This window comes from Hipposideros armiger, unplaced genomic scaffold (assembly GCF_001890085.2).
Source record: "Hipposideros armiger isolate ML-2016 unplaced genomic scaffold, ASM189008v1 scaffold_1313, whole genome shotgun sequence".
Taxonomy (NCBI): Eukaryota; Metazoa; Chordata; class Mammalia; order Chiroptera; family Hipposideridae; genus Hipposideros; species Hipposideros armiger.
In genome coordinates, this window is record NW_017732663.1 from 108,310 (window position 1) to 132,749 (window position 24,440).

Consider the following 24,440-nt stretch of genomic DNA (forward strand, 5'->3'; position numbering starts at 1 on the left):
GGTTCCTTGTACTAACGTTAGGAGCTATCATATTAAAAACCTTTTAGTGCAAACTACAAATTCATTTATTCATCCAAATTAATTGAACACTTACTATAATGCCTGACACTATTCGATACGGGGAACAGGAGAATGGGTAAACTTGTCTCTTTCTATATGAGACAGATACATAAGCAAGTGCAATGTGATATGTGCCAAAACGTTACGATATTTAAAGCACCATCAGATAGCTGCTCGTATTTTGTGTTTTTTCAACCATTAAAAAATGAACAAACAGAAAACACTGAGTTCATTGTAAGGCCCTATGTATGAACTGGGAAACTAAGAAGAGTGTTTTGGAGGAGACAGATAATAAGTAAATATATGATACAAAGCGGGTAAAAATCTATAACAAATAAGGGCAATTTTTGGTAGGCATATTACCATCAATTTGTTTAGAAGTAAATTACTTAGTACTTTATCTGGAAAAGAGCAAGCACTCGATAAATGGTAGTATATGTTGTTGTTATCATCACGATTATCATTATTCTTGTTGACAAACATTTGGTGAATTAATTTGGATTTTTTTTTCCTATAAAACTTATAAAATGCTCACTTCTCCATTTTACAGAGGAAATCTGTACACAATGTGACCTAAATGACTCCACATACAATTATTTGGAGTCAAGATACAAAAATTAAGCAGATACGGTAGCTCCCAACATATCCCTCCGGCTATGGGCCCCTGAACCCATAAGCTAGTCATCAGTCTGGTCTTCTTAGCCTCAGTGCAAACTCATTCTGACTCTACCTCCAACCCTTTTATGATACAATTCTTAAAACATCTGACATTTTTTAGAATCTCCTTCCCCTACTCCCTACCGTCAATAAGCTGTCAGGTCCCAGTAACCAGTGCTTCTCTGACTTTGCTGTGTATACAGATCACCCAGGACTCCTGTTTAAATGCAGATTCGGATTCAGTAGGGGCCTGAGGTCCTGCATTTCTAACAAGTCCCAGGTGATGCTGGTACTCATGGTCCCAGGACCACACTCTGAGTAGTGAGCTGCCCATTATTATTTGGAATTTCTAAGCTTTGAGCTTCTCTTTCAACTGCCTTCCTTCCTCCAGTTCCTGCCATCCCCAGCTCAGGCTATCCTTACTTCTTCAGAGTCTAGACCCACGCTCCTCAGGGGTCTGCCTACCTATAGTCTCCCCTTCTACTCCATCTTATATGCTTCTGCTAAATTCATCTTCCTGATGAACTTCTCTCATATTAGTCCCCTGCGGTAATGCCTTCAGTGACTCCCCACTGACTAGCAAACTGGACACAGATTTCACCAACTGAAGTGAAGACCTTCTGAGATTTCGCCCCAGCCTTTTCAGTATGAGACATCTCACAGTTCTCATTGATGTATCCTACTCTTTATCTCCATTGCCTCTTTGCCTTGAGGACTTGTGGGTACCCTCTCTTCCCCTGATGCTCCTTCCTGCTTCCATCTGTGGCCCTAACCTCAGCACCCAAACCCTTCCCCTCTTCAAGGGGCGGGCACGGACTGCCACAACTGGAAATGATCTTGAAACTGCCGTAGCTCTTTGCACAAACATGGTTATTTACATGCACGTTTATCTTCCCTTGTGGACTCTAATCTCCTTCATCTCTCTCAGAAACCCCACAGCACCTCTCACAGGGCCTTGCTCCTGGCAAGCCCTCAATTAATTCATTCCAGGTGCCTGAAAGATTTGTTTCCCAGTTCATTTAATGGGGCTCTGTTCTCTTGGCATTATTTATGATCCTCTGTTAGATGTGTTTTAACATTATAAGCCACCTCAAATCCTTTTTGGAAATTAGTGAGCTATGAATTATCAATAATCAGCTGCAAGAGCAGACGTTCGGGAATATTTGTTAAATGCATAAATGGAGGACTGATTAAAGAGGGGGTTGCTGTCTGCTCTTCCCACGCCTTCCTGCCTCTGGCCTTTTAGCTTCTCTGTCCCTCTAAAACAGTGGTTCTCAACCTGTGGGGCGCGACCCCTTTGGGGGTCGAACGACCCTTTCACAGGGGTCACCGGGTACTCGTATGTGGGCGTATCTGCATGTGGGCCTGGAGACAGATAGAGGAGCGCTGTCTCGGTTCCTAAGACCATCGAAAATATGTGTTTTCCAATGGCCTTAGGGGACCCCTGGGAAAGGTTGAGAACCACTCCTCTAAAAGGTGCTCCTGCAGTTCTGTGGAATCCTGCAGGATGAGCTCCAGCTCCTGCAAGGACTTAGCCCTGGCTGGCCAAGCCGCTCGGTGGCGTTCAGTAGGACTCGGTTTCCTGTCGCTAGGCTGTGAGTTCCTTCATGTCCGGGACCTTGCCTCTGCACTTCTGCATCTCTCATGTTACAGCACAGTGGGTCCCAGTCCCAGCCACACATCATTGTCTCTCTGGAAATATTCAGGAGCCCACACCTCCACCTCCCACATCAGGCCTATTGAATCAGATGGTTCTCAATTTGAGCGTGTGTGCATCATGAGCACCTGGAAGGCTTGTTAAAACACAGATGCTGAAAATAAGAAAATAAAACACAGATGCTGGCCCGCCGCCTGTGGGACAGGACCAAGAATTTGTATCTGTGACAAGGTCCCAGACGATGTCGACGCTGGTCTGAAAACAGCTCTTGGAGGATCATGCTGTAGGGGTGAGGCCCAGTCATTCTGTATCTAAAGAAAAGAAACCATGGTGCTTCTCACAGGCAAGCTGAGCGTGACTGGTTTAGCGCATGGAAGGGGCTTGATAAATACTTAATGGATTAAATGACTTGCTTCATCTCTCTTAGTTCTACCTCTCCAAATAGATTGTAAGTAATTTTCAGTTAGAGACCAAGTCTTAGACTACTTCTCTTGCAAATTCCGTGAGGCAGAGCCCAGGGCTAGGCATCCAGTTTGCACTCAGTACATACTTTTAGACAAGTAACGGCCACTCCTGCCCCCTTTCAGTGCTGCTGTCAGAGGAAAGCCAAGGAAACCTAAAGTGGCCTGTTTCAATCAATGACTAGGAGGAGAGCAAGTTCCTTGTCAACTCCTTTGAAGCGTGGTGCCTGAGATATTTACAGGGGAGGAAGCCCAAGACATTCATTCTATATATCCTGGGAAAGCAGGAAATCCAAGACCTGTCTCTAACCTGAACCATCCCAAATAATTTAGCCCTTATTCCCAAGGTTCTTAAGTTGCATATCTGCTGTGCTCTCCAATTTTTCCTTAAAATAAACAATAAATAATCAATCAGTGTTCACGTGAGCCAGCATTTAGGAAGCCATTGAAACCTGTAGAGAAGCCACTCCGCAAAACATACTTCTAAGGACTGTCCTTCCCAAAATGTCAGTATTTATTTACCTTCTCAGGAAAAAAATTAAGTTCATGATTGTATAGCTGGATTATTGAAATAAATTCTTATCACCAGGGTCTGTTCAGTGGTTCTCAAAGTATTTTTTTTTAAAGATTTTTTATTGGGGAATTGGGGGGATGGGAACAGTGCTGGGGAATTGGGGAAAGGGGAACAGACAAGTTGCTGTCGTTTTGTTCTTCAATCTAGTTGTGGAGGATGTTGCTTCACTGGCCCAAGTTGGCACCATCATTGCGCTCTTCCCGGGTGAGGCAGATCAGTCGCCGGCTTCTGGACGGCCGCTCACGGCGGCTGCTGGCCGCTCACTCTGGCTGCTGACCACACACGGTAGCCCATGGCAACCCACTGCCACAGGGACTGCAGCCCACGCCTTCGCCAGCAACTCACGGCAGCCCAGCTCCAGGTTGAGCTGTTGTTCAGCATCTTAGCTGTGGAGGGCAGTGTCACTGGCCCTCATATGTGGGATCCGAACCGGGGCCCTCTGGCATCCCAAGCGAGTTCTTAACCATCGCGCCACTCGGCCGGCCCGGTTCTCAAAGTATTTAATAGCTTGTTATGAAAATAAAACCATTATTATTAGGCAGAAGGTCCTTATAACAAGCAAACATGGTAGATGTTAAAAAAATAGAAGAATTCCTCATTTTTTTCCCTTTTGGGCTGAAAATTGAGAAGAATTTTTTAAAGCAACAATTATTAATCAACTGAGACTATTTGCAAAGAATTATGGAAATCACCTACTTATCCTGGCAGACTCAGGGCATCACCCAGGCCCAGGGAGCTGACTCTACTATGTGCCACCGCCCCTCCAGCGCAGTTTTGCATCTTGCCACCATAATAGCACTTACCTCACTGCTTTGTAATTTATCAGTTGACCATCCCCTACTCTGTTAAGTGTAGGACAGTTATCCTCCGATTGAAGCTATAGAGAAAGCTAATGTAAATGAAAACCAACACCGCACATCAATTTTACGCATTTGTTGACGCCATGCAGCAGGCTACACATTCAAATGTTACACCCTCTTAGGGGGTTCCCACACCTGCTTGGTGGGTGTTGCCTGCAGCATGGGGCCCACATGAGACATGAGGGGACACTATTTCTCCTTCTCACCCAGTGTGTCTCTATGTTTTCCTCCTGCTTCCTCTCATGCCCAGGCTTGCCTCATGATGGGGCTGCACAGCTCTGTCTTCACAGTGGCCTGGTATGAGCACATCCTGGAAGGTTTGTAGCCTGATATTTATCTTCTCACTGAAAGTAGCTGTTCAATAGTTCCCAGAAGAGATTGGGATTTTGCTGGGCTTTCCAGACACTGTTTTCATCATTTTTTTTTTAATAACACGCACACACATCCATATTTAAGCATGTTCTTTTTTTAATGCTTTGACAAATCATTGGTCTTTCCCACATTTTCCAAACGTCTTAGAAACAGGCATACATAGCGACTACTTCATGAACTTCTTAAGGGAACGACTCTTTTATATTTGAATTCCCAGTGCCTAGCACAACTCCTGGCACATAAAGGGGCTAATGCATCATACAGAGAATAGCAATAGTCATAGCTAATATTCACTGAACATTTTTTCTGGGCCACATTGTGAAGTTCCTTAGGTGATGACCTTCTTTAATCCTCATAACCACCCTGTGAGCCATGTACTGCTAGCAGCACACTTTATAAATGAGAACAACCTGGGGGCTCAGAGGGGCAAAGTAATATGCCCAAGTCCAACAACCAGGAAGTGATAAAGCAGATTTTAAACCTAAGTCTGTCTAGTTCCAAAGTCCCTGTGTTTAACACAGCACCACACAAAGTCAACAGTTGAACTATTGTACCTTTGATTTTAGGGACCATAAATATTCAGGTAGTCTACTGGCTTTGTAATTTATTGCAAAACTGAAATAATATACTCAACAGCAAAACATAGATGAGAAAATAATGTGCATTTTTCAAGAGGGAGCTCGTGAGGCCCAGCTAGGAGACAGGTCCTCCAAAGCCAGCAAGCCATGGTAGCACTGTCCGTGAAGTCCCCGAGGCTGATTTCTAGCATGGAGAATGACTGGTACTCTAACCTTCCACAGTGCCCGAATTCTCCTTCATTGTTCTTGCTCTTAAATAGTCTTCTCCAGGAGAGAGGCATTTTATCAAGATTGAACCATTATATTATCCAGGCACTCTGAGAGTTAGCCAGCTCACTCATTAAATGGGATTGCTTTCTCTGATTGATGAGATGGCAGGCTATAATTGGAAGGGCACTTTGAGACTAAGAGGAAGTACGTGACTTGCCTAAGATCCCAGGGTGGCTCTTAGGTGGCCAGTATTAGAGCTCTAACTACCTAATCCTGCCATCTAAGGCACTTTCCCTTCCACCATCTTCTTACTCTCACAAAGGCTTGCTGAGTCTCAAAGTTCGAGCAAAGAAGCATAGAGTACTACTTTTCAGGTGGGTTGAGTGATCTGTGTTAGAAAGGCTGCGAGACCAAACCTGGGGGTTTTGTGTAGGAGGGACCACATAGGAAGGAGTAGGAAAAACTTAATTTAATAAAGAAAAGGCTGCAGGGAGGGCAGTGGTACAGTGTTGAGTCAGGGCCGAGATCACAGCCCTGGAGAGCACTAGAACAGTGCTCTTCAAATCCAATCTCTGCTCCATCTTTCACACGCACATCACCTACACGTGGGCAAGTGACTCAACCTTTGGGCCTTTATTTCTTCTTTAATAATAAATAAAGAAGTTGTCTTGGGTGATTTATAAGACATTCTAGCTCTGACATTCTAGGATTCTCCTGAATGGGGCTCATTTAAGGTTAGATCTAATGTCCCAAAGGCTCTCAGAATATTCTACCGCTGTGATGACCACCTCTCCAGGTTTCTCTAAATTTTATTTTGGAATGTAGAACAAGCTGATAAGTGTGTCCCAGGTAGTCAGCTTCTATGACTTCTCCTTTCTCCTGGGACTGACTGTATTCCTTAGTGTTTCTGTTAAACATTTAAAATTGTTAAACATTAATTTGGTCATAAGCCTCAGCATTCAGTAGAAACATTAACTAAAATAATTTATTAGCAAAATAAAAAACAGAGTCCTGGACAGAAAGTGTCCATGTGGTGATATACTTGGAGCCATATGCTCTGTGCTGGTGATGCTTAGTAAAGGAAGGAAGCATCATTTGGGAGACCTTATCTGTGGGGTGGAGCACAGCTGGGCTTCTCTCCACCACGTAGCTCCACCATTTTGCATAGCTGGAGGAAGGAAGCATCATCTATGAGACTACCTGTAGGACGTAGCATAGCTGGGCTCCTTCCCACAGGCGAAGTCTCAAATGCACCAGCTATGCAAAGTGCCCTATGGGATGTACTGTCTTGGGATAAATGGCCCTATCCTTCACTTCTTGCATCAGTTATCTATTTCCTCATAACAAATTACCCACCCTAACACGGAGTGGCTTAAGGCAACTAAACATTTATTATTTCACAGTTTCTGTGGGTCAGGAATTCAGGAGTGGCTTAGCTAAGTGGTTCTGGTTCAGGATTGCTCCTGAGTTTCCAGTCAAACTGGGGCTACAGTCATCTGAAGGCTTGGCTGAGACTGAAGAATCTGCTTCTCTGTATTAGTCTGCTTGGACTGCCATAATGACCTATCACAGATGGGGGGCCTTAAACAACAGACTTTTATTTTCTCACAGTTCTGGACGCTAGAAGTCTATGATAAGGTGCCAGCAAATTCAGTTCCTTAGGAGGGTTCTTTTCCTGGCTTGCAAACAGCTGCATCCTCGCTATGTCCTCACATGGCCTTCCCTTGGTTCATGGGCACAGGGAGAAAAAGAGGGGGTGGGTAGTGGAGAGGGAGGGAGAGTGGGAGGGTGAGACACATAGAGAGGGAGAGAGAGAGAGAGAGAATGAGAATGCTCTGATATCCCCTCTTATAAGGACACTAATACTATCAGATTAGGGCCTCATCCTTATAACCTCATTCAACCTTAATTACTTCCTTAGAGGCCCCATCTCCAGATATAGCAACACTATAGGGTTAGGGCTTCAATATATAAATTGAAAGGGGGGCACAAACATTCTGTCCCCAACAGCTTCCAAGGTGGCATACTTATATGCTGCTAGCTGTTGGCAGGAGGCCTTGAGTCCTCCCAGTGTTGGCCTCTCCATAAGCTGCTTTATCATCTTCATGCCATGTTGCCTGGCATCCTCTGGAAAGAGCTGTCCAAGAGAGCATGGTAGAAGCCACAATGTGTTTTATGTCATTTCTGCAAAATCCTGTTAGTTACAAAGGTCAGTCCTATTCATTGTAGGAAGGGACTATACAAGGACATAAATGCCAAGAGGCAGGAGTCATTGGGGGCCATCTGGGAGGCTGACTATCACGTCTGCATAAAAAGACATTGTGATATTGGAAAAAGAACGTATGTTTTGAAAACCAGCAGACCTAGAGCTGGAGTCAAATCCTAGCTCCACCACTTGAAAACTACGCAAATACTAAACCTTTCAACATCTGTTTCTCCATTAATAGGATAATAATACCTTCTTCATAGGATGCGTGTATTAAGTGAGAGAACAGACTTGCTGTGTTGCAAGTGGTTATCTAATAAATACTCCTTCCATCCTCAGCATTCCCTAATCTTTCACCACCTTGCTATTCCTATCTTCACCACTTGCTCAGACTTCACATATTTTTCTTGTGCAATGACAATAAAAGACAAGAATTCTAGAATGTCAGAGTTAGAGGGATATCTATATCATCTAGCCTAATAGTCCTCAATGTTTTTAACCACCAAGGCTCTTTCTATTGTTTTTCTCCCAGTGAACGCCATATTTTGAAATACTTCTGATTACCAAACAAACCACATTAACTACATGGTTCATTTCCCATTATATTAATCAAAGGCATATATAACTGCCTATCAGAACTTCTGATCAGTGAGAGACCATCAGTGTTTCCACACCAAGGTGTGATAATGTCAGTGAAAAGCAAAGTAACTATTATTTTAAAGGCCCAGAAAGTTTTTTAAGGGATTTATCCAAGGTCATTTATATTAGTTAATGATAGAAATAGGCTCAAACTGAATTTCCTGATTCCAAACCAACGATCAGTCCCTAATATAAGTATTCACCTTATTTATTTGACATGCTATGCTGTATTTCATGATATCTGACATGATAAAAGATCTAAGCTCTTTTCTAGTCTAACTGTAAAACTCCAGGATCAAATATGCACCGTCTCAAGGCCCCAGTTGTGTGGATAACACAAATAAGCAAGATCTTGAACCCACAAATGTGGGCCCATAAGTACCACAATCTATGCCTATGTGGCCTCCACAAAAGACTGTCCCACCAGCTAATATACCTGTAAATTCTAGAGCTCTTTAGTGAGAGCATTAGGCTAGGAAGCTAGTTTTCTGTCCTTAAGTTTGCTGGCCCATATCTGGTCACAAAGAGAAACTAGCTTCTCACTGACAAATGGAAGTCATAGTCAGGATAGGGGCAAGGATATGAGCTTTGAGACTACCTAAATGGAAGAGGGACTGAGAGGGCACAGTTCAGCATACACTCTACCTTGCCATGGAGAATGAGAGCTGAGAATTATGAGGGCTCCATAGTCATCTTGGGATGGGCTATCAACCCACTTTTTGGCCAGAAGGTCAGTATATGACAGGTATCCAATCCCCATGCCTTCTCTGAAAGGGAACAGAAAAGAATCAAAGAAAGAAAAGCCTAAGAATTAAAGAGGAATTTCCTCACCCTAGAAGTGGAAAGAGTAGTACCTATGAGCAAGTGAAGTTTAAAATCAAATACCTCATAAATGTTGTCATGCCCCCTTTTGTTTTTAGTTCACAGGAAGGTTCCTTTTGAATGTTGCAGCTTGACTCTGCTTAACTGAGGGGCATAAGAAAAGGAAATTTTGTATTTCCCGTACTTGGGCCAAAATTGTAAGTGGAAGAGGTAAATCTCTGGGGATAGATGTGGTCATGGTAATAGAACTCAAAAGACAGAAACTGGCAGGAGAGAAAAGAAAGTTCAGAGAAAAAGATCAGATAAAAGTTTTCAGTTGCACCTTCTTCCCCCCTAGAAAGAAAATAACTGAAGCTCTTATTTGCTCAAACTCTGGAGGCTGTGCTTGGGGACAGGAGAAGAGTTCAGTGCTGCAGATGATGGGCAAGCTTGAATGTCAGTGCTTGCTGCAACACGAGCCCTAAAACCTTGGGAGCTCCATCAACAGTGGTTCGGGGAATGCTTTAATGTCAATTACATTTAATGTCATTGCTCTGTACTGTCTCAGCCAGATGCATTTCATGGCAAGAGCTTTAGTTTTATAGAGAAAGCCTTTAGATAAAAAAGAACAGAGAGCCTCAATGAACTTCCTTTGAGGGAAATCAGTGGCTAAATCACTCTTTTCAACATGCTTCCCCCTCAGGCATTTCTTACACACCCTCCGTGTGCCACCTTACTGGGTCCTATTGAGTATGTGCAATAGAAGACATAGCCCTGCGTTTTAATAATTTACAGTCTGTTTGAGACATATATGATATACAACATGAAAAGATACAGGGGAAAATATGGAGGCAAAAAGAAAAGGTACTTGGCAAATATTTCCCTAATTTGAGCTTTGGAGAAAATCAAAAGTGGCTGCCCCTCAGGGAGGTATGGGCCCACTCAGGCCATCATAACAAAAGACCACAGACTGGGTGAATTAAACAACAGAAATTTGTTTTCTCACAATTCTGGGAGCTAGAAGTCCAAGATCACAGTGTCAACAGAGTTGGTGTCTTCTGAGACCTCTCTCCTTGGCTTGTAGATGACCATCTTCTCCCGCTTGTCTTTACGTGGTCTTCCCTCTCTGTGTATCTGTTTCCTAATTTCCTCTTATAGAGATATCAGTCATATTGGATTAGGGCTCCACCCTCACAACCCCATGTTAACTTAATTACCTCGTTAAAGACCCATCTCCAAATACAACCACATTCTGAGGTACTAGGGGTTAAGTCTTCAACATATGGATTTTGGGAGGACAAAACTGGCCCATAATAAGGGGTATTTCGTTTAGGGGAGGAACAATCACAATCGTGTGAAAAGTTATATAAATCTAGAAATAAGGCTGTTGTGCTGTCTGCAGGTGTGTGGTACTATGGAAAGGAACTCAGTGGATGGAGAAATTGCCATGAACCAGAGTGGTTTGAAGAAGGCTTTACTGGAGAGGTAGGGATTGAGCTAGCGAGAAAGGAAAGTAAGATGTAAATGAGGGAAGAGTGAGGAAGGGGAGAGGAGAAGGCATTCCAGATGAAAGAATATCATGGGAAATGGTTCACATGGGGCTATAAGAAGACATGCTCAGAGGATGTTGACTAAACCATCTTGTAAGACCAGAGCATTCATTTTGTGGGCGAGGAGAAGAAAAGAGCTTGAGAAATCACGCTGAAACTAGAGTGTGGAGGGCTGGGATGCAGACTTTCTCCCACTGAAGGTTTTTCAACTGGGTAGTGAAGCGATAATAGTAATAACATATGTGTATAGACCCTTTCAATTATTAAGCATTTTCATAAATATTATCTCATTTCCTTTACACAAACATTTAACAAAATCAGCAGGGCATTGTTATAACCAATTCCGTAAATGAGGAGATAGAGGTGGAGAGAGTTTAAATTTCTTGACCAGCAGATGCGAGGGCTACGATCAGAACTGTTACAGGCAAACCAACCTGACAAGCTGTGAAGAATGCTTTGGAGAGTGAAGAGGCAGGGGCAGGGAGTATCCGAAATTAGAACAGGAATGAAGTGATGAAAGCCTGAATTAGGGGAATGGTACTAAAACTGGAAAAATTTAAACAGACATACTATTGTTGATTTTGATTAATAAATATGCTAAAAATAAAGATGCTATGAAATAAGCAAAAATACCCCTGGGAAGAGTAACACATTTGATTGTCATCAGACTTCTGTAACTCAGCATGAATTAATTTATCAGATTCTTTCTTCCCTGACTTCGGTAAGTAGGAACAGGGAGAACTTAAATGTAGCTGTGTTCCCACATGTCTCTTACAAGCACTTAGTATATTACACTATAATTATGTATTTGTATATCTGTCTTTCCCACTAGCTATGAGTTCCTCCTGGAAAGTGACAGTATTTTATTCATCTTCGTATATCCAATCCCTACTAAAATTCTTCCTTAGCTAGAAGGTCAATATATATCTTTTGAATAAATGAACAAGAGTGAGCCGGTGGGACACCAGCACAACGGAGGAGAAAGAGCATAACAAGCAGAGGTGAAGGATCTTGAGGACAATAGGGAGTAACTTTACAGGTGTCCCCAGGACAGTTTCATATGCAGTCAGGTAAACCCAACCTAAAAGAGATCTCTGTAAGGCCGAAAATCTTAAGTAAGTGGTTTTGACTACCAGGTCACTGCAGGCCTTTTTTAACATATGGACTTTATCGTACAGAATTGCTGGGGAAACGGCACACATGATGTGAAATAACTTATTACATAGAATAAGTTTCCAGGCAGAAACCAGTGGTTTCTAGTGCATGGCCTCACCCTGTTAGTGCTCCAGGGTCCTTTTCCGTAAGCTCCTGGATGGTCTCCTGTCCTCCTTCTGCTACTGTCCCCGCATGGCAGGGCCATCAAAACACCTGCTGAATGAACAGTTTCACTGTAGAAGAAAGATGGTGACCTATGATGGAAGGACCCAAATACATCAGTGTGGCTTGTTCTCCTCTCAAGGAGCTTATCAAGAAGCCCAGGTGGGCGGGAATACTTGACCTGTGTTCTTTTATTCCCCTGGTGTATAACTGTAATCTGGGGCTCCTATATCAGTTTGTTTCAAAAAGTAGGTTCTGTGCAAACTACAAAGACGAGCATCAGACAGTCCCTGTCTTTCCAGGAATTTATTCTCTCCATGGCAAGAACGATGTCTTCCTGATTGGTGTTGAGTTTATTCTATGCCCTGTCTACATTGAGCAAATCCCATTCTCGTGCATATAGCAAAAGTGCTAAGATTTCTAGAAGCTAAACAACACTTTCTTATCATGGCTCACTGGGCTTTTCTGAGCCACCTGTTGTAGCATATACTTTACAACCATATCATCCGGTGATCATTTAGACACCTGTTCCTGAAAATCCGGGGTCCCTGATACCTGAACCACCCCTCACAACATCCTAGCTCACCTCCCCTTGCTGAGCACATGCTTTGATTGTACAGGAAATAGTATATAACCCTTGCCTTGAAAAGCAGTGAGTGAATGCTCTGGGAGGATACAGCCATGATAGGGTGGAAGTCACCCTTTATCTGCTCTTCTTTCAAGGCAAAGCCAAGATATCAGGCTGATGCCCTAGACCTCAGCCTCTAGGGTATTCTATGGAACACAACAGAAGCAGTAAGTTGGCAAAGTAGAAGTCTCGATAATTTAAAAATTTTTTGTATTGACCAGAACCTGGGTCATGCACCCAATTGGCTGGCTCTCTTCTCATTGTAAATGCCAGGGAGATAGAGATGGGACTTTTAGGGCATGAGTGCAAAAGTTTAGGGAATTTGACATTCAGTCTTGGAGGTCTCCAATGCAGGATCTCTTCATCCTTAGAAGGCCCGAAATCTAGGGGTGAAAATCCCCACTGCCCAAGGAAATAATGCCTGACATCAATACCCTTCCCACCTACTAGTTAAGTCAAGAGACAATCTCTAGCGGTTACATGACTGATAGAAAGTAGATAGGCATCAACTCGTTTTATGAACATGTACATTTAGGATGTTTCTTTACATGGCCAAATTTTCTCCCCATTCTCCTGCTACAAGCAGGTACATCCTCGCATGCTAAGCTTTAAGCTGCTGGAACTTCAGACCACAGATGCTCTTTCCCTTTCCATTCAGATTGCATCCCAGTGCCCTCGTGCAGAGTTCATGCACATCTGCAATGGCATGGTGTAGTGGAAACAGCGTAAGCTTTGAGGTCAGACAGACCTGGGCCAAATGCAAGCTTTGAAAGCTACTTAAAAGCTCTGTAACCCTAGACATAACAGCAACACTTGTGTAGCACTTAAAACATGCCAGGTACTATCCTATGTGTCCTACAGATATTAACTTATTTAATTCTCATACCTAACTCATGAGGTTGTGTACTACTATTATCCCCATTTTATAGATAGGGGTACTGAAGTATGGAAAGATGAAGTAATTTGCCTCTAGGTAAGCTGCAGAACCAAGGTTTGAATTTATACAGTCTGGCTCGAGACTCAGTGTACCTAACCGCTACCCTATTACTGCCTCCCTACAAGGCAAGTTACATTACCTCCCTTCCATTTACAACCATTTCCTGAGTACCTTCTGTGTCTCAGCACTGCACAAGGTACTGAAGAGGCAGTGAGGAACAACGTGGCCCTGACCCTCCAGGCACTGTAGTCTAGTTGGGGAGACATCATAATACAGAGTGCTGGGTTGGAAGTGCTAGAAGAACAGAGGGCCAATCGAGAGAGGTATCCTGAAGGATGTGACCCCTGAGTCTCAAGGGACTATTGGAAGGTAGTCCATGGGGCCACAGGCAGGATAAAAGGGTAGGGAAGTATATAAATACCTAATCATTATGTTGTACACCTGAAACTGTATAATATTGTATGTCAACTGTAATTGAAAAATAAAAAATTATTTTTAAAAAAGGGTATGGAAGGGTGTTCTAGGTGGAGGAAGTTGTGAGTGCAAAAACAGAGGTATAACAGTTCATGTGCGGACTAGGAAGCAATTCGGTGTAGCTAGAACACAGCTTGGGAGTGGGACCGTTCCAAGCGCTGAGGTGGGTGAGCCAAGCTAAGTCAGACCTCAAGAGTCTTTTTACCATACTGAAGTTGAATAGCGTTTTAGAAAGCAAGCAATGAACAAATATGACACTGAAAGCAAGGAGTCCATTTTGGAGGTAACTCAGGGAAGATCCTGTGGGCCTGCAGGACAGCAGAGCAGTGAGGATGGAGAAGCCTCAGAGTCAACGGTGTTTGGGAGGCAGGATCTAGAGGACTGGGGAGGACTGGGGCAGAGTGAATGTAAAAGCCAAGGAGGAGAGAGGGAGCCAGCGTGACTCCCTGGTTCTGGTGCAGAAAGTAGCAGATGGCGCTGTTCAATCAGATAAGAAGCACGGGAGGCAGAGCGCTGAGTTTGGGACCCTCTGAGTTCAGGTGCCCGTGAGACATCCAAGGAGAGCTACTTTAGCTGGATATGCAGATGTTAGGAGAAGAAGTCTGGGTCATAGGGCTAGGTCTGGAAGTTACCAGCATTTAGGTGCATAGAAGCCCCAGAGGTGGCAAGAAGACCAGGGGAGTATGGAGGGGAAGTTGAAAGAGAGCTGAAGATGGAACCTCAGGCAGCGCCAATATTCACGGGGCATACCCATGAAGAAGAACCACTGACAGGGACCAGGAAGAAGGGAGCCCTGGAGAAGAGAGTGTCACTCAAGCTAAGGACAGCATTTTGAGAACAAGGACAGGAGGGAGAGGAATTGTCACTTTGAGGAGTAAAAAGTATAGCTATTGCACTGTGTTGTACAGCCAAAACTAATTTTAAAAATGTTCATTTCATACACAAAAAAAACCCAAGGACAGGTCACAGAGCCAAAGGGTGGGCCCACTTCTACTTGTCTTAACTCCTGACCAAGACTGTGACCTGAGAACGGGGTTGTGCCTGACTCATCTCTGTTTTCCCCAGACAGCAGGCCTTTAATATAAGAGAAAGAAAGAAATAATAAAAACCAACATTTATTGAGTGCATGCATATGCCAAGCACCAAACACTTTGTGTGAATAATCTAATTTAACCCTTACAACCATGCTATTAGGTACATGTTCCTTTTTTTTTTTTTAAACTTTTTTTATGGAATATTATTCAGCCTTTAAAAAGGAAGGAAAATCTGCAATATGAGACAACACGGATCAACCTGGAGGACATTATGCTAAATGAGATAAGCCAGTCACAGAAGGATACTGCATGATTCCACTTATGAGGTCTCTAAAATTGTAAAATTCATAGACTCAAATAGTGGAATGGTGGTTGCCACAGACTGGGGGGACAGGGAAATGGGGATTGCTAAGCAACAGGTGTAATTTCAGTTAAGCAAGATGAGTGAGTTCTAGAGCTCTGCTGTGTAACATTGTGCCTGTAGTTAACAATACTGTATTGTATGGGCACTTTAAAATTTGTTACGAGGATGGATCTCATGTTAAATGTTCCTACCACAATGGAAAAAAAAAGTACGTGACCTTCTTATCTGCTTCTTTGGATGAGAAGAGTGAGGCACAAAGAAGTGAAGTAGCATGTTCAAATCCATACAGCTATTAAGTGGTGGGGCTTGATTTCAAGTTCAGGCAGACTCTAGCATCTTCGCTTTTAACCCTTACATGAGACCGCCCTTCCACAAATGAAAGCTAACAGTTGAATTGATTACTCCTCCCAGGGACATCTGGATTTTAACTGGAAAAAAACTGTCCTTAAACCTTTATGATGCCTATCTGACAGGATAGTAAACATCACTCTTAGAACTGAGAGGAAAGAATGCCGGCAAGGTGTGCCTGAAAGCCTCTCATGTGAGTAGCACATGCAGTAAGACCCTAGCCAGCCTTAACACGTGGGAGAAACTAATGCTGCTGGGACCTACCCGTGCTTGGCCCAGAACCAAGTTTGCTGGTGTTGTGAATCTTCTCCTCCAGGTAGGGCTATAGGTATGAGCTACAGAGCAGGAGGGGACATGCAAAGTGACAGGGGTAATACAGTAGGTGCTGTTTCCTAGTGTGCTCCTCAAGCTCACACTGGCTAGGAAGTGCCTCATTCTGCCTTATATGTTACATCTCAGCACATTAACATCCTCACAGAGCCAAGCACACTCACAGGGCAATGAAAGGGTATGTTCTCATTTCAATTTCCTGTGGCCCAGACCTTGTAGAGCCCTTACGTTGGGCAGCCTCTCTCAACTGACCAAGTCAGTCAGTTGTCAGGATAATAGATCAGAGCACAAAGTGAACCCCTTATGTTACTCTAGAGCAGCGGTTCTCAACCTGTGGGTCGCGACCCCTTTGGGGGTCGAATGACCCTTTCACAGGGGTCGCCTAAGACCATCGGAAAACAAAAGATATTTACATTACGATTCATAACAGTAGTAAAATTACAGTTATAGAGTAGCAACGAAAATAATTTTATGGTTGGGGGTCACCACAACATGAGGAACTGTATTAAAGGGTCGCGGCATTAGGAAAGTTGAGACCCACTGCTCTAGAGCAATGCTGTCCAATAGACAATCTAGAAATAGAATGCAAAACCACAGGGACCTTAAAAATTTCTAGTAGTCATGTCAAAAAAATCAGAGAGAAACAGGTGAAATTAATTTTAATAATATATTTTATTTAACTCTAAATATACAGAATATTATTCAATATTTATAGTGAAATATGATTTCAATATTTATAGTGAAATATTATTTTAATATAAAAAGTTAACAACACATTTATCTTTTTATTGGACCAAGTCTTCAAAATCTGGTATATATTTTATACTTAAGGTGCATCTCAATTGGCCACATTTCAAGTGCACAAGTGCCACTTTTGGCTTAGGGGCTAGGACAGCATGAATGGTCAGGGCCTTGTCACACAGTCAGGCAGTGGAATGGGGACAGACCCCACAGAGTCAGAGAGATGGGGTGGAAAGGGATCCACCAGCTGGTAACCTGAGTCCACGTGCAATCAGCCTATCAGCCTGCAAGGTGAAAGACTTCCTTACACATAAGAAAACTCACAGTCTATTGCTTTATGTTTTATTTTTATATTCTTTTCTGTTGTAATGCTCACCTAATGCCCATTTTAACCTCATTTTGCCAAGAACCTCATCATCCTCAAACAGTTATTGAGAGTACAATGTACTTGACACTGTGCTAGATATTGGATGTAATATAATGCTTTATGCATATACAGTGCACTGCAGATCACAAAGCCCTTCACACACAAACCAAAGGGATTGGTGTATTCATTATCTGTTGCTATGTAACAAATTACCACAAACCTAACAGCTTAAAACAACAGACATTTATTATCTCATAATTTCTGTGGGTCAGGAGTCTACAGACGGCTTAGCTGGAGCCTCTGCTTATAGTCTTCCAAGGCTGCAGTCAAGGTCTTGGCCAGTGCTGGTTTCTCATCTGGACACTCAAGTGGGGAAGGATACGCCTCTCCATTCACATCACTATTGGCAGCATTTAGTTTCTTGTGGTTGTAGAAGCGAGAGTTTCTTTTTTTTACTGCTATTGGTCAAAGACCACCCCCAGTTCCCTGTCATATGGCCCTCCCCACAGGCAGTTCACAACATGGCCGCTTGCTTCCTCAAGGCCAGCTTCTAACTTCAGTCTGCTGGAGGGAGTTTTATGTAATTTAACATAATCATGGGAGCAAAGCCCATCACATTGGCCATATTCTATTGGTTAGAAGCAAATCACAGGTCCCACCTACACTCAAGGACTAGTGATTACACAAAAACATGAATCATGGGGGCCACCTTAGGGCCTGTCCACCTCAGTGGTATTACTCTCTTCAACACAGGTGGTCAGTGACGGTGAGGGAGAATGACTGGCAACAGTCCCTCATCTAATAGGGGACTAAGGTTTATGTGTTTTGATTCCATGGCCAGTGTTTCTTCCACCACATAGGGACAGTGAGACACGGATCCCACCCAAGGCAGCTTGCTAAAATATTTGGAACAGGAGGCTAGAAATAAGTCCACCAAAAACTCTGTCATGCCCCCGCACAGACAAGAGGCCTGGCTGGGGGAATAGGTTGTCAGGAACCTCCACTGTGTTCTTGATGTGTCCCTCCCTGGACCGATCAGAGATGCCAGATGGGAGATGCAGGACTTTGGCCTGGAGAGAAGAAATCGTGGGCTCATGTCCAGGAGTAAACTGCCTATTTTAAGAAATCCTATCCAGCCAAGAATCTCATCCACAACTTTTTCTAGGTGACTTTAGACCAGGAGTCTCTAACGCCCAATGTCTTCCTTCTCCAATCAGGAGTTTGACTGTAGGACACTGAGGTCCAAAGCCACTTATTCTGCTAGGTACCATAGAAACTTGCCTACAGAGTCACTCTCTAATATGAGGCTCACATTTCAATAACTTTTAAGACCATTATAGTATTCCTAAGGGGAGTATCTGGACAATTGGATCTCTCATTGCCTCCCTTATCCTACCCCTGACACCCAGAATCAAGGTCAAATCTGAAGAACTTTGACTAGATCAACTTAATTTTTTCTTTCTGGCTTTACCAGGGACAGTAGTAACCCACAGCTGGGCCACAATGGAGAGGAGCAAATTTTAATGAATAGATACAATTGAAGTCTTTGTGTGCACTTACACAAAATCAAAGGAGTTATTAAATAATAAAGAAAATCTAGTGCTTGCAGTATAGTGATAGAATTTTTTATGCTTAAGCAAACATAGCCATGGTTGAAACCAAATAGTAAAGGCTGTTCTGGCTTTTTCTTAGCTCATCTTAACTAATGTAATACACTGGATGTATTGTATATGAAGTGGTCATCAGTTGTAAGGATAGAACAAATTGAATTTAGAATGTGTTTCTTCTCTTCTGTGTTTAGATTTTTGATCCATTCTTCTTGAATTTATTGGCCTATAATACAGATTTCTGTTATGGGGGATGAAAATTAAATTGATCATTGTTATTTTAGTCATCATTCTGTTTCTCATCTAAGTATTTCCATTTTCCGCATTAGGAGAAAATTACCCCTCCAGCCTCCATTCCCCAAAAACCCACCCAAACCTAAGCATTTTGGAATGAGTCTCCTTCGGTTTTAGAATGTGGATTGTATGACCGATATAATCTAATGTATCTGTTTGGTTTGGTATTAATTTCACTGTATGTGCATAATAGTGATCTTTGCTTTTCTTTGGTCAAAGTTCTGTTTATTTTGCTTGTCATTTTAAATACACTTTAAAAATGTGTCTATGAAGTTTGCTATTCTGGCAATAAACTTTTAGACTTGAAAAAAAAATCAAAGGAGTTATAAAACACAGTCTCTATCTTCAAAATGCATTCACTATGCTTTTAGGGATGAAATATGCACATTGCAACTGATAAATAAAAGACAGTATAAGCCACCTCATAAAAATTATTAAAATTAATTCAGTAATTAAGTTTGTATGGTTAAGTTATAAGTTACAATACAGGGTAAACACCTTAGCAGTGCACAGATGGAAGAGCCCATTTTGAACCAGAGTCTGGTAACTTGAGCTAGGCTTAGAAAGAGACCGAGGTTTACAGCAGTGGTTCTCAAATGGGGACAATTTTGTTCACTAGGAAACATTTGGAAATACCTAAAGATAGTTTTGATTGTCACAACCCGAGGCTGGGGTTATGGAGTGGGTGCAACTAGCATAGAGTGGATAAAGGCCAGGGATGCTGCTATCCATCCCACAATGCACATGACAGCCCCCCACACCAACCAAGAATTATCTGGCCCAAAATGTCGACAGTGTTGAATGCGGACAAACCCTGGTTAGCAGAGAAGAAGGCTCTTAGCAAAGGTTGTTGGGTGAGGCTGTGGGGAGGGGGAAGGGTGCAGAAGGGAAGCACATGGAGGAACAATAGAGACACCAGGCCACCACCCCACATTCTAATCTACAGGGTTCACTCCACCAACTTCTGACATACAAATCGCCAGCAACAACAAATTTAAGAATTCCAAAGTTAGAATCTTAAAATATTACCACTGAAAGGATGCTAACCTTCTAGTCCAACCCCTTTGTACTACAGATGTCGAAGCTGAGCCCTAAAGAGAGGGAATTTATTGCCCAAACCACACGGGTTGTTGAATAGCAGACCTGCTCTGGAGCCCAGGCCCCCTAACTCACAAGCGAGTCTTCTTTCTTCTGTTTTATTTCTGATGTCTAATAGTCCGATAACTTTTTGAACATTTTGCACCCCAGGTGGTTCCTACTGAGTTAAAAACTGTTCTGCAGCTCAGAGGTTTGCACAGTCTTTCTGTAAAGGACAGAGAGTGTGAATATTTTAGGTTTTATAGGCCATGCAATTTCTGTCCCAAATACTCTGCTCTTGTGGTGTGAAAGCAGCCCTAGACAATACAGAAATAAATGAGTGTAGCCATGTTCCAATAAAATGAGTTTATGGACATTAAATGTAAATTTCATGTAATTTTCATGTGTCACAGAACAGTATTCTTTTATTTCTTTAATCCCTCTATCCTGCCTCTTTCACCTTTTATCATTATAAATCCCATTTGGGAGTTAAGGTAGAGCTCTACATGCTAGCATGGAAAAAACTTTCAAAACCTACTGAAAATAAATTGCAAACAATACATACAATAAAATTCTGTTTTTGTTCAATGTAAAACAAGTTTTCTATTTCTGTATGTACACATACATGTACATATAACAAAATAGAGGAAAATTTAGAAGAATATTCATAAACCATACCAGGAATTACTTGGGGGAGGTGAGGAAGATTGAGGAGAATGGGTCAAGAGAGGCCTTGAAGTGTCTACATTTTTTATAATGAGAATACATGTATTAGTCTTGTAACTTCATAAAGTTTTAAACTTAAAAAGGGTTAATTTGTATCTTATACTAGTTATAACTCACCACCCTTCCCCCCCCCCAACCTTACTCCCACCCTCTCACCCCGCCCCCCAAATCCACCTCTTCTTGCTGTCTTCTCTGAGGGAACTGAGGAATCTTCCATAGGTAGAGAAATCCAGGAGAGGACTCCTGCAGCACAGGCCCCAGGCCTGGAGGGTTTCTAGTCATTTTCTGTTATTTGAAGCAGGAAGGGGGAGAGGATGCCCTTTCATTAAAAACAAAACAATACAAAACACAACTACTGCTCTTTCTGCCAGGGTACTGGTGGTCTGGGGCCCTTGGCGGATGTGACTTTGGAAATAAGAGGGAAGACAGAAACGTGAGGCTGTGGTCTGTTCCCTGGTGTCTGGGGGCTCTGAAACCTCCAGCACATGTGGTTTCAATCACCGACCCTGGCGCCTTCCGCCCGGCGCAGAAGCCCAGCAGCTCGGGCGCCCAACTGAATTCTTTGTTTGCGAGGAGCTGGCCCAGCGGGGGTGGCCGCCCTCGGGAGACGGGAGACGGTTCCCCTTTGAATCAAATTCCGGAAGTCGCTGGACAGCCCCAGGCGACAGGCTGCAGGCTGCAGGCAGCTTGCTGGGGGAACGGGGGCTGCTTGGGCCACTTAGGATCTCTGGGGAGAAGTAACCCCGAGACCTTTTGGCCAGCCGTGGCCAAAGCAAATAACGAGCACATGTCCCCAGCGCAGCCTCTGGTGAAACTGTTTATTCTTAGGAGATGGCCCTCTCCCCTCTGGGACCCTACCGTCTCCACCAGTCTTTTCTCCTCTTTCACTCCCTCCCCGCCTTCCTCCTCCTGAAAGGGTTTCCTCTGAATTTGATATCCCTTTCTGAACTTTTTAAAAAAGGGTCTGCAAGTAAAATTCAACATTCCAATGCAGAAGGTTATTTTGGTTTTCCAGAAAAGATGGGTTACATGAAAACTTCCATGGTGCTCAGGGAACTGGGCATGCACCGGAGGTTTTACTTACCCAGTTTGGAACGAGGACAAACCTTTCAGTCTGTTTTGGCAGTTTTAAATATTTGAAACCAAAGGCTGTTAGCCAGCCCATAAGACTCCATTTACGGCAAGTTATTAGTTAAAGCTATACTTTGGGCCCACATTTCAGAAGATATTTCTTTAAAATAATAATCCAGGTTCCAGCCATGAAATGTTACACTGGATATAAAAACCTCGGGGCAATCATCTTACTTCAAACAACCCAATATCCAGCTGGCACTCCTGAAAAATATCTATCATAGACATTGTTTTTCATTGTGCTTGGTTCCTGGGATGTTAACTGGCAGTCCTTAGCCTTGGCCATATATACATATTGTTTCTAGACTCTACAGAATTGCCGTTTTCACAGAAATATGTTACTTTTGAAAGCATCAGCACAAACCCTGCAAAGATGTTGCGTAACTTTTCTCGGGTATTTTGTTCTCAAGATGAATAAGGAAAAAATAAATTTGCATAGGATGAAAAACAGTTAACTTGTTTATTGTTACTCCCGGATTTATTGCAACTGGCCTCCATATAACCAAGCCCTCTCTTTGCAGTTCATGTTGCACTGCTAACAGAGCTCTCAAGCTAGAGTGTAAATTTGAACATGAAACACCCCTGCTTAAAAAGTCCCTTGGTTCCCCACTGTCTATGCATCGAGGAGAAACTCTAATCCCCTTAGTATGTCATGCACACTTCTCTTGTCTGGCCCTATCTGACTTTTCCAGCTCATTTCCAGTCAGTAGGTCCTGTCAATTTTATATTAAAGTCACTAGAAATTTCTCATCTTTCCCTGAATATATCTCCAGGTCATCCCAACAACTCTGGAATTCCTTAGTGGGCAATATTAATCTCAGAGCACAGAGAAATAGGAAATTTTGGGGTAACTGTTATTTAGAAAAGAGCCTTCACATTGAACCTCCAACAGCTTTTCCTATTCCACATATAAGTGGAAATATATAATATTTGTCTTTGACATTTCCCCAAAGTAATCATTCCTTTACTGAGTCCCTTGATAAGGGCTGCTGCCCTCTCACCAGACCAGCTGTGTGCCCTGGCTGGGACTGAATCAGCTCTGGAGGAAGAGCTAAATCTCATCTGTCTTCATTGTGCCCTATAAAGGTGCTATTTGTGCTAGCAGAGTCCCTGCCTCAGCACTTGGGATCAGTTCTGCTCCTTCCTTAGGTTTCTAATATGTATGTCCCCCGCCCCACTAGGATTTTTACTTTCCACTTTTGCACTCCATATAATAACAGCTGAGATATATTCCATATTATGTGCTTTAAAGCAAAAGTTGCTATGTTTAATCCTTACAGTAGCCCTGTGAAATGGGGACTATTATGCATTTTATAGATAATTAAACTAGGTTTTAAAAAGTTAAGGATCTTACTGAAGGCCATATAGTAAATGGCAGAATCAGAACTCCAATCTGACCCCAAGTCTACTCAAGTGACCACTCTCCACAGTTTGAAGGAGATAAGTTTTGGGCTTATTTTGTTGTTATTTTCCATTTGTCTGTTTTGTTTTGCCCCTAATCTTAAATATATAAAATTAAACTAAGAGGAGATAAGAATTCCCTCCAAGACTCAAAATGTTCTTTTCCATATTTATGTTCAAACCTCTGTGGCTACCAGCAAATATCTTTTAATGGAACAGATGGAGCAAGTGAAATTTCTATACCCTTTATATTTGAGGGAGGAGAACAAAGAACTAAAACTAAATGGTCACACTATTTACAGGGAAGGAAAAATGATCATTTACATCCTATTTTAAATGATGTACAGTCAACCCTCTGTATCTGGGGGTTGCGCCTCTGCAGGTTCAAACACCTCCAGATAGAAAATATTGGGGAAAATTGTTACGTTGTTGATATGTTAGGTCTGTACTGAACACTGAACATGTACCCACTTTTTTTCTTGTCCTTATTCACTAAACAATACAGTACAACAACTATTTACATAGCATTTACATTGTATAAGGTATTGGAAGCAATCTAGAGATGATTTAAAGTATAGGGATGTGTGTATGCAAATAAGTACTATGCCATTTTATACGAGGGACTTAAGCATCCTGAAATTTTAGTATCCGAGGGGGGTTCTGGAACCGATCCCCCTCGGATACTGAGAGACGACTATACAGTATATTATATTTAAAATCCATTGGGGGAAGTAAAACAAAGATTATGTAGGTCTTAGCACATTTTTTCTGCTGTGCGTAAATATATGTGCATGTGTACCACGATCGTGTTAGGAAGCAACTTTCAACCAAGTTTTAGATTTATGAACTATTTTCTGAAGCCTGAACTATTTTTTTTTTAAGATTTTTATTGGGGAATTGGAGGATGGGAACAGCGCTGGGGAATTGGGGGAAGGGGAACAGACAAGTTGCTGTCGTTTTTTTGTTCTTCAGTCTAGTTGTGGAGGACGTTGCTTCACTGGCCCAAGTTGGCACCATCATTGCGCTCTTCCTGGGCAAG